General features: G+C 37.8%; 1 protein-coding gene across 2 annotated transcripts in view; it reads left to right on the plus strand.

Annotated features, from left to right (window-relative positions):
- LOC116397259 (leucine-rich repeat and fibronectin type III domain-containing protein 1-like protein) overlaps positions 1–2,975 on the plus strand; it is a 339,526-nt gene extending 336,551 nt beyond the window's left edge. For both annotated transcript variants that reach the window (XM_031872518.1, XM_031872519.1), the window contains one exon: positions 1,557–2,975. The gene's annotated coding sequence lies outside the window, so the exon portion shown is untranslated. The remainder of the gene's footprint in view (positions 1–1,556) is intronic.
- Positions 2,976–10,819: the final 7,844 nt, after the last annotated feature.

Consider the following 10,819-nt stretch of genomic DNA (forward strand, 5'->3'; position numbering starts at 1 on the left):
AAACTCAATATCAAGTACAAATGATATTGTTACATTTGCCAATTAATAATTTCCTCATTCTATCTTTAAATGATTCATTATTGCATATATATTTCATATATATTTCACTTATCATTTATTTCCTTTGTAAAAGATTAGAGTCTTACTTTCATGTTCTCTTTGATTTAAAGACATAATGAGCTCTGATTGGCCAGACTGGCAGCTGACCACTCAGAGCTCTTGCTGCTGCCCTGCAGCTTTTTAAAATATATCAATTTATGAATTAGTTATAATGATGTACTTAAAGTCTATAATTACTCGGGCTCCATAATCAAGGCTCCATTATGCACAATCCTCACTTGTCAATTTCATACACTAGTTGCACAGTGGGAAACCAACTGTCGGCCAATTATTGACATGGAGAGTTCATTTTAAAGCACTTCCCTTTTTCCAGGAGAACTTGTAATATAAAAGGATTTTCTATGGTTCTCCTCCCTACCATTAGTTGACTGTCATTTGCATTCACTGAACTTTGAGGGCCCCCTGCTGGCAAAACTAGAGTTGTACCTCACTTTCCTGCCCTTTCGTTTATTAGTAGTATCTCACCATGCACCACAGCACAGCTTTACCATCTGCTTTATTAAACAGACAAAAAAAAGTTATGGGATTCCGTTTGTTTGCGTTTCAAGCACAAGTACAAAAGGGTTTGTGGGTGTGAAGGGGGTAGTTTTCAAAGCAACGTGTAGGCAGGAAATGGCTTTTAAAGCCTGAAATCTCAGCAGTTGGCCGAGCAGTCACTGAGTCATCATTGCTGAAAAACAACTTTATAGACCAGTGCAGATACTGCAGGGGGTTTATGTGAGTCTGGACAAGGTGGGAGAGGATATCTGCACTCTTCTTTCAAAGGATGTCTCAGGTGCGTAGGTTCAAAAACAACAAGCCAATACTAAAGGAACATGCACAGCTGAGGAAAAGCAAGTTCACTTCCACCACCCCCCCACCCCACGCCCTCCCAAAGTGAATTCCAGTCATGAGACTAACATGTGTTCTGTTAATGCGAAAAGCAACAGCAGAAAACAGAAGTGAAATGTAACCAATTGAGATTAAGATTTCCCAAACCTGCCTGTTTATAGAATATGATGCACTGTCTATACCCAACAGCATGCATACTGAACGGGCCTGAGGGGCATAAGCCCCGGGTCCCAAAGTGTCATCGTCTCAGAATCCATGCCCAACAGTATGCAAAATAGTAGCTCAAGTTGGATGTTAATGCTTCAATAATTATATAATAATAAGATATATAATGACGCTCAAGAGAGCCATTTCCTTATATTAGATCACTTTTACCAATTAAATGTTGTTTATAATCTACCATACTTTTGCTCAAGTAATATTTTGAATGCAGGATCATTTTAGTTTTTTCTTTTTGCGATGAATCAGAATACTTCCTCCACTACTGCCATAAAGTCAACATGAGTCCACAAACCGCTAAAATCCCACTTTATGCACCTTTACTCACAGTCATCAATCAATCACTCGATCGATCTGTACCTGTCTCCCTCTCTCGTCTCCTACAGGTGCCCCTGTGGGTTGCATGGTCACATCCTTCTAATGAGCCCCGATGTTCAGGTATTCCACCCAGACACACATGCCCAACCCCTGACACCACCTCAGAACCAGATGTGATGTGATACGAAGATCCAGCGGGCATCCAGAGGAGGAGAAACAGCCTTCCTGTTGGCAGAAGAAAGGTCTGCTCCCCGTGGGATACAGGTCTGGCTCTGGGCTTTGAACCCTGCTTATGATCGGTGCTTAACTGGAGCTTGAAACCTTGGATCGGAGGAGTCGGGAGTGAACATGGTCGGGGATCTCTTCTTCTTTTTTGAAGGAAGTATCCGATGATCTGACAGGGCTCTTAAGGGTGTCGCGTGGATTTTTTGGCGTCTGCATTTGACAGTTAGAATCCATGCCAACACTCAATGCTGCTCTGAGAATACACTGAATGGATTACTGGATTACAGAAAACCCCTTTTATGACATTTTTTCCAGGATCTCCTCGATTGTGGTTTGTCGATGGTTTGGTGGCACTGCTCCTCTCTTTTCCCCAGCATACAGTCATATGCCAAAGGATTACTACAGTATTATGACAGCATTATAACAAAACCGGGAGAATATACAGACTTCCAAAAGCACACCTCTCTATTATCTCTTGGCAGTCAAAGAGAAAATCCATGTTGGGCCTTGGATTGAAAATACGAGCACATCGTCAAACGTCTTGTCTCAAAGCATCAATAACAACCAACTGTCAAATTAAACGGTGAACTTCTCTGGCACTTTAATTGTATGTCTTCACCTTCTCTCTCTCTCTCTCTCTCTCTTATTTTCATGAACAACTGAATAGTATACTCTCCAGTATTACCAATCGAACTCTTCTGGCTGCGAATGACTTAGATAATGTTGAAATAATCAGTGTGTTTGCATCCATGGTGGATTGGTTCTCTCTGTGTTGGAGTATTAAAAAAGAAAACCTGAGACCGGAGCCTTGAGGAACTCCTGCGAGGATTTATTCACAGCCAAACTTAAAGCACTGACGTCCAGGCCTCTACATTTAATGGTGAATCCTGATTTTCAGTTTGACACTGGAAAGCAACTGTACCTGTAAGAAACACTGGTGAACCTCCTATCACTGAAAGCTGGCGCTCGAGTTAAATGTATTAAGCGTTTTTAAAAGATGGCCAGCAGAACTTGCGCTGTCCCGTCCACTCCCTCCCCCCTTTGCTCCCCCTTTGCCGTTTGCCAGTGTCTGTGTTTGTATGTGACATACACCTTACAGTCTTCGATGGTTTGATACCCATGATTTACTTTGAATATTATGAAACAAATGACCACAATAAGGAGAAAAAAACACAACAACATGCAAAATGGGGATTTTATGCTTTCATAGATACACTTATGTGGATTTATAATGAAATAAAAAGGTATTTTTCTTGGAAAAAGTGTATGTGTTGTTCAAATTTCAACCAAGCTGTGCTTGTCTTCTTCTTTTGACAGAAGCACTTTATTTATTTGGTGAGGGGGATTAAAAGCACACATCATGCTGGTTCAGTCTGCTTGAATGGTAGGGAAAGTTTTTTTGTTTTTTTTACACAATCATGTTGTTTGATGAAGAAAATGCTTAATGCCTCATTTTAAGGTGATGAAGATTTAAGGCTGCAAAACACAGAGAGACTGTTAAGACCGTTACACACCAGGGGCGTTTCATTTGTGCGTTTAATGTATTTTTTTTGTTTAACGTTTTTTTTGTCAAAGGTTTTTTTACACAGAACGTGATTAATTAGTGAAGAAGGGATCGAAACAAGGTCGATTTTTTTGAGCTTTTGCAATCCAAATAAAGGCATCAACCAATGAAGTTGTGTGAAACGGACACATTCAAAACATACACTCCAGTGTTCTTTTTAACATTGACAAAGCACACCAGATCCACTCATTGCATTCTTACCTTTCACAATAAAAGCCCTAAAGATATTCACAGAGTTACTTTTACCAGAGGGAACTTACTCAAAGTATTTGGCTAAAAGGAAACTCCATTAAATATCTTACAGTAGCTTAGACAGACTGGCAGAATCTGCTCTGGGTGACCCGGTGGTCCACTGACTGAGCAAATCTATTCCATCCTTTCATTGAAAAAGGTTTGCAACTGTCGCAAATTTGCATTGCTGCAGGTTTGAATAGTGTTGATGGATAATATTCGTAGGCATTTCCAGCATTTGGGGATACTCTGGGCCCTGACCTCTGTAGGGGGTCTGGGTGGATCCTGCCTGTGGATCCAAACATGTCATGTCTTCTAACTGCTGGAGGGTGAAACTAAATTACCCAAAATATTCTGTAGCAGCAGTCTTTTCAGATACTGTGCCATTTTTATGATTTTTTCAACATAATATACTTTAGCTTTTTTCAACCTACTGTACTATAACTTTTTTATGACTTTTGTCAACATATTGCACTATATGTTACTGTTACTTTTCAGGATATTTTTTGTTTTTTATTTACTATACTATATTTTGACATCCTAAACTAGGACTTTTAAATAACTTTTTTTTCAAAAAGTCTATACTATGACTTTTATATACTCGATAAACTATAGGACTTTTTTAACATAATGGCTTTTTTATGACTTTTTTCAACACGCTTACATTTTTTAATATGCTATACTACGACTTTTTTTAAATCTTTTTTTTGTCAACTGTGCAAAAGTTGCTTTTACAGGCAGGTTTAAACATGTCATTAAATAATTTATGACAAACATAAATTACAGTTGACATCAATTTACCTCATGCCAGTCAAATTCCTGTGTAACATACTTGGCAATAAACGGTTCTGATTGGGATTCTTTGTACAGATGTTCCCTGATGACTTGCCTGCTCTAGTAGCGATGACTTACAGAGATCGATACCGATATCATAGGGATCGCACAATTCCAACGGGTTTGATTCTGCTGAAAAAACAGGGAGAGATAGTGACAGAGTATCCTCCTGGCTCAAACAAGCAAGTAATGTAGGGAGAATATCTATGTCTGCACGTGTCGTTTTTCTCAATAAACAGCATCACCTCATCACCAAACTATTCATCAATAACAGTCACAGGGTTATTGGCATGACCTTTCCCAATACTCTGGTTAAACACAGACTGAGACGGCGTCCAAACAGTCTTGTATATACAGTATATGTATGTGTGTGTGTATGTGTATATATATATAGATATATATATATATATATATATATATATATATATATATATATATATATGCACACACATACAAATATATACACATTATACATATAGTTCTGCTGTTTATTATACACGGCTCTCATTTACTTCAATTCATCAAGAACCTTCACTGCATGAAAAACAAAAGTTTTCTTCGGGTTAAGTAGTTGATACACAAATGATTATTTTGTGGGTGAAGTTTTGCATTAATACACTTTTCTGGTTTGTTCTTGTGATGCTCAAATAGAATCTTCTGTTATGAATCATGTTTATGTTATTGGCCACAATCGCCAAAACCAATGATTCCCCACGGGAAGTGACAGATTTACAGGCATGAAGCTATAAATCGAAAACTTTCCTGAATAACGATTTTTTTTTCATGTAATTTAACCGGCGGTTTCAGCATAAGAGTGTCCTATTCTCAGCAGCCATGACATCAGACCATAAACTGTATTCACAAGCATACCATTAAGGCGTGTTAGCACATGTTTTTGTATAGCATCTTAGACACTAAGCATGTGTTGCTCTCCCCCCAGTAGCCATTCTCTGGTGGATCGCTCATTTAAGACGATGGATTTCTACAGAAAGCACCAGGACAACATGACACCTGTAGGCTTGTCCTTCTTCCAGTGCCAGTGGGACGAATCTATCACCGAAACATTTCACACCACACTCAGTGAGTCACGCTAATGTTCACAGACAAAGCACAACTTTGGTCTTGTGACATTTTCATTTTCTTTCTGAGACTTTAGGACAGCGACGTTGTGTGTGCGCTAACCATGAAGCCTCTCTGCTGTACCTTCTCCCTGTAGACATGAGGGAGCCAGTGATTGAGTTCATCCGGACTCCAGTGTACCACCCTCCACAGGTCAAATACCCTCATCGACAGCCCCTACGCTACCTGGACAGATACAGAGATGGAAAGAAGCACAGCTATGGAATATATTGATAAGGACACACGCACTCACAGAGTGGAGAAACCACATTTCCTTGCAAATGTCACAGTTGGCTTTTTTATGTTAAATAAAAATAAAGCAACTGTGCTGAGATTGAATTCTGTTAAAACCTGCCAAGGAAGTTATTTTTTATGTCTGTGTTTTAGATGGAAACTGACAACAGATATTTTGGACTTAAAGGGGAACTCCACATATTTTCCATGTATTTACAGTTCTTTGGGAGTACTACCCTTTAATGTGAAGTAAAGTCTTCTTTTCAGCACAAACAGAAAGAAAGCCCTAAAGCTTGTACATGGAGGTTGGTGACCTCACATAAATCCCAGAATAGCTTTGTGCTCCTTCGACATGAGTAGATCTAATCAGCCACAATAACTGCAAACACCTCCATGGGTGTGCAGGGTTATAATATCTATGACAATATATCATATTTCATAAGATGATAACACATATATCTTAAGCCTATATCTTATATCTATAGCAGCATTGTGGCTCTCAACTATCAGGTGGATTGCTATGGAATTAGCCACACATATCCAATGTCCACAGAGGATACATTCCAATGACTATTCTAGTGGCTGATGGAAGTAGACAGTCTTTTTTAATGTGACAGAAAGGTAACTACTAACTATTGCAGTTGAATACGTGTAGTAGAGTAAAAATGAAAGATTTGAAGAACTGTAAATCAGAATAAATTGTTTTCGCCGGACGTTTCCTTTTGTAGAAAATGTTATTGTTAATGTGAGAATGTATTTAAAATGATGATTGCGCTTAACATACATCAAAAACCAGTCATAAAATTCATAAATACAACATTTTCAGAGTTTTATCATCTGATAGATTGTATAACATTTTTCACAGGAAAGGTCTGGCACTGTCTCTAAGAGCTGATCAGCAACAGCTGTTACACCTGCCCAATGGGGTTATTTAACCTGCCATGTGGCACAGGCAACATTTTCTGTTGGTGACTGAAGCGATGGGAGCTTTTTGGGCCTTGTTTAATCGTGTGCTGACTGTCTGGCTTAACAAAGGTATTCATATTTGTTCGTATCTCATCTTTCATTAAATACATGCTTTACTCTACTTCTGGTCTTGTCTGCACTTGAGTCCTCCACCACACCCCGTGACATTTTTTATGATTTGTTTTATGAAATACTATATACATTTTATGTTATATGAACATACTACATTTTATTTTCATGGCATATTATTACAGTTTTTATGACATACTATATATATTTTTATTACATACTATACTATGACATTATTTTAACATGTTTAATGACATACTATGATAGTACTTTTTTAAACATGCTATGTGCTGTGTACAGACGGTAGTGTTTTTTAGGTCCACCTCTCCTCAATGTGACGTCCTCGTCTCATCCAGTCTGCTGCTCCTTCCCAAGCAGCTTGGGTGTGTCTTCTGAGAACCGACAAATAAGACAAATGATAAATGATCCATAAATTGGCTGTAATTTCAGCTTCAGGTATTCTGAAGTTCTGGACATCCGAGACAATGATAATCTTGGGACGTGTGAATCACACTGAATAATGTCTGAAGGTCCATGCCTATTACAGACCATATCCTATTATTTCATGACTTTATAAGAAGCTCACTTATAAGAAGCTAATGAGGCAATTGAATTCAAAATATATTGCATGCTTTCAATATTCAACAATGATAAACACAACGTAGCTGGTAATGAGGAAAAAAATACTCAGCTGGTCTTTGCACTAATAAATGATCTTTCATTTTATTTCATTTCCATTTATCTTGTCGGTTAATTAATAATTGTAATCCAATCAATCAGCCATTGATCTATAAATAATCAGTCATAATGTTGTCCCATCACTGGTAGAAGATCTTTTTGGTGAAGAGTGCATGTGACGACGTTGTGATGATAGCAGCATGACACATGTACCTTCACTTATGTCTGGCATGTTGCAGTGTAATATGGTGCAGAATTATTCCAGTAATCATAATGCTATATTTAAATTGGTTTCAGACCAAATGATGGTTAACTAGCTTAAAGCTAGATCCTAAAAAGCTTCTCGCAAATACTGTCTCATAACTTCTCCAGACACTCACACAACTCCCAGAAATCTTCTTGCTGCATCTATATTCATGTAGATCTTCTCAGACAACATTCAGACGAATCAGACTGGGCATGTGCGCATATAGTGCTGATCTCAGAAGCAATGCATAATGGAATAAAATGAATTCACCCCATTCTAGCGTCATGTAGATCTGTGCTGTTTGGGCAGCAATCGAAATTATGAGTAGAGTATCGTGAGTGTAATAAAAATGTAATTTGATGTGTGTTTGGATGATAATTTTGTCAAGTTCAGGGAGAGACGCAAATATTTTTAAGCACTTGCATTCAGCACATTTTTGGTGGCCCAAATGTAAACTCATGAACAATACATTAAAGGAAATTAAATGTGATTTACACATCACAGACATCACTAACGGAACTTCCAAATAACTCAACACAAAGCATATGAACTCATATGTGTCAACATTGCAGTCAGTACAGACTACATGGCAATATATACAGTATATATATATATATATATATATATATAGATATATATATATATATATATATATATAGATATATATATACTGTATATAGGTATATTACACTGAACTGCCTGTGAGGGTGACTAAAATAAGATGTCCTGACGTGTTTATCAAAGTGTTATTTACTGCTTTTTTTTGTGTTGGAATAAATATTAAATATTTAACTGTAAAGTAGTAATGCGTGTTTGATACCTACATTTTTTTGCATTAAATCACACTGGAATGTATGCTGAAGTTGATTGGATGGCCCTACCTAGAAAAGTTTCCACCAGCCGCCACTGGCGACATGTATGTGAAAAGAATGTGACAAGCAAGAATGTCCGAAAGCTCACTGACAGCCGTAGACTTACGGGAAGAAAAACCTGAAAGTATTTTATAAACTGTCACAGTGGGAGTGACAGTGTATATATGACATATAAAGATCGACAAAAAAAGATCCTATAGATATATAGACAATAATTTGCACATTTTTTGTTACCAAATATTTTAGAATTTACCAAACCATCCTCACAAAATGGCGTAAACATACAAATTATACACGTAAAAGAGAGTAAAGCAAGGAACCATCACCTTGCCCTCTCTGCCTCCCACCCCTTACCCTCCATCCCTCTTGCTGTTTTACAATTATGTTTGAAAGCATAGTTTATCTACTCACACACAAAATGCAATTTGATGTGTGTTTGGATGATAATTTTGTCAAGTTCAGGGAGAGACGCTAATATTTATAAGCACTTGCATTCAGCACATTTTTGGTGGCCCAAATGTAAACTCATGAACAATACATTAAAGGAAATGAAATGTGATTTACACAGCCTGCCTTAACTGTGACACAATGAAAATGTATAATTATTAATTTCAATTGAAAACTGGAGTTCTTTGTTCCCTCAGTCTCTTCACACACTACAAAAGATATGCAGTCTATCCTTCCTCCTCCTTCATACTTCTGGCTCATACTCGCTCTCTGCCTCTCGTTCTCTCTCAGTATTGAACCGGTGTCAGTCATGTCTGTGTACATTACCTCCATAGATGTGTCATCTTCTATATACTGTGTTATCTAAAATTGGAGGCTTGCTGTCAAAAACTGAATCTGTTAAATATGCACTTCTCTTATGATTGTTATGGATTGTTTGGCCTATTCTGGATGACTTATAGTCGGTTCGATTGTTTGGGGAAAAATGTGCATAAACTCTTAACAGGGAGACTCACAGCACAGCTGTATCAATTTCATCTCCAACCTTGGGAGCAGCATTAAACGGCTGCTGTAGCTGTTCATTTTGTCAACACAACAGTGACAAGGAAAACATAGTTGAATAGATCCACGATCTAGCACTAAACACACTAAATGGGGAGGAATATTCAGATTTGCGTTACATACAGTAATTGTGCCCGTGTTGTATCTGACATGTTTACAGGTGGAGCTTCGCAACAAGCAAACCAATTATAACTGCATCAAAATGGTTTGGGGTGTTACAGTGGGAACTGTGGTACCGAAAAGTGGCACAAGCATGATACGTTTTGTTTAGCGCTGACGTATTGACCTGGGAACCCGATCTGATACCGGTGAATCTAACAGATCTCCCACCATAACCAGTACTCCTCTCTGGTAAATGTCCAATACAATCCACTTGTTGTGTGGGCTGTTTTGAAAGTGACACTTTCAATCTAAACTGTGCCATGCACATTGCACTCTCCAAATGATGTGGTATTCTATTGGGAATTTATAGTGACCTAAAGGGTTGATAATGCCTATAAGTATACTAAGTAATGTTAACACATGTTATTGCTATTTGTAAGATTGAAACTCACCAAGAGATACATCCAAAAAAAGATAAATGATGCCTGATTCAGCTAGTTCCTCATTGAATAACCCAGAAGTGTGTCCAAAGAGATTGGCCATTCTGCCAGAGTTTGGTCATGATGGTGACCAGGTCAGGTGCAGTTTAGATGTAGTTTGTGCTACCAACCGGAGGGTTTCTCCTTACACCAGGAGATACATTTGAAAATCCTTACAATCACAGGCCCATTGTAAATAGCAATTAAACATCTGTTTAATGATGCCATTTATATAAGAGTTACTTTGTTTAAGGAACAAGATGTGTGAAGCATTATTAGCATCAAATTAACCTACCACACAACTTTAATACATTCAGGTCTTACAAAATATTAATACCAACTGCCTTTTGGTAAAATAAGATAACCAACTGAATTGTATTATCTGTTTCCTCAGAAAGGCATTGATCAGTAAGTCTAAACTGCTTACCGGGCTAAAACAGAAGAAAACAAGATTTGCTTTTATTTTACTTAGGCCCATTAGAGTTAGGAAACCTCTTTTAAAAGGATGACCGGACCAAGACAACAAACAACGATAATGAGCTTCATCATTTACCATAGAATTTGAGATAGTCTTGAGTTTGTCCAGCATTATCAAATTCTTTCATTTAAATGATTTCACAAGGTGAAAACATGAAGGCCTTCTGTTTCATCCCTGTTCTTATATAAGGGACACACTGCAGAGGAATGTAAAGAAGGGTCATTT

Source organism: Anarrhichthys ocellatus, unplaced genomic scaffold (assembly GCF_004355925.1).
Source record: "Anarrhichthys ocellatus isolate YVR2014 unplaced genomic scaffold, GSC_Weel_1.0 scaffold64, whole genome shotgun sequence".
Taxonomy (NCBI): Eukaryota; Metazoa; Chordata; class Actinopteri; order Perciformes; family Anarhichadidae; genus Anarrhichthys; species Anarrhichthys ocellatus.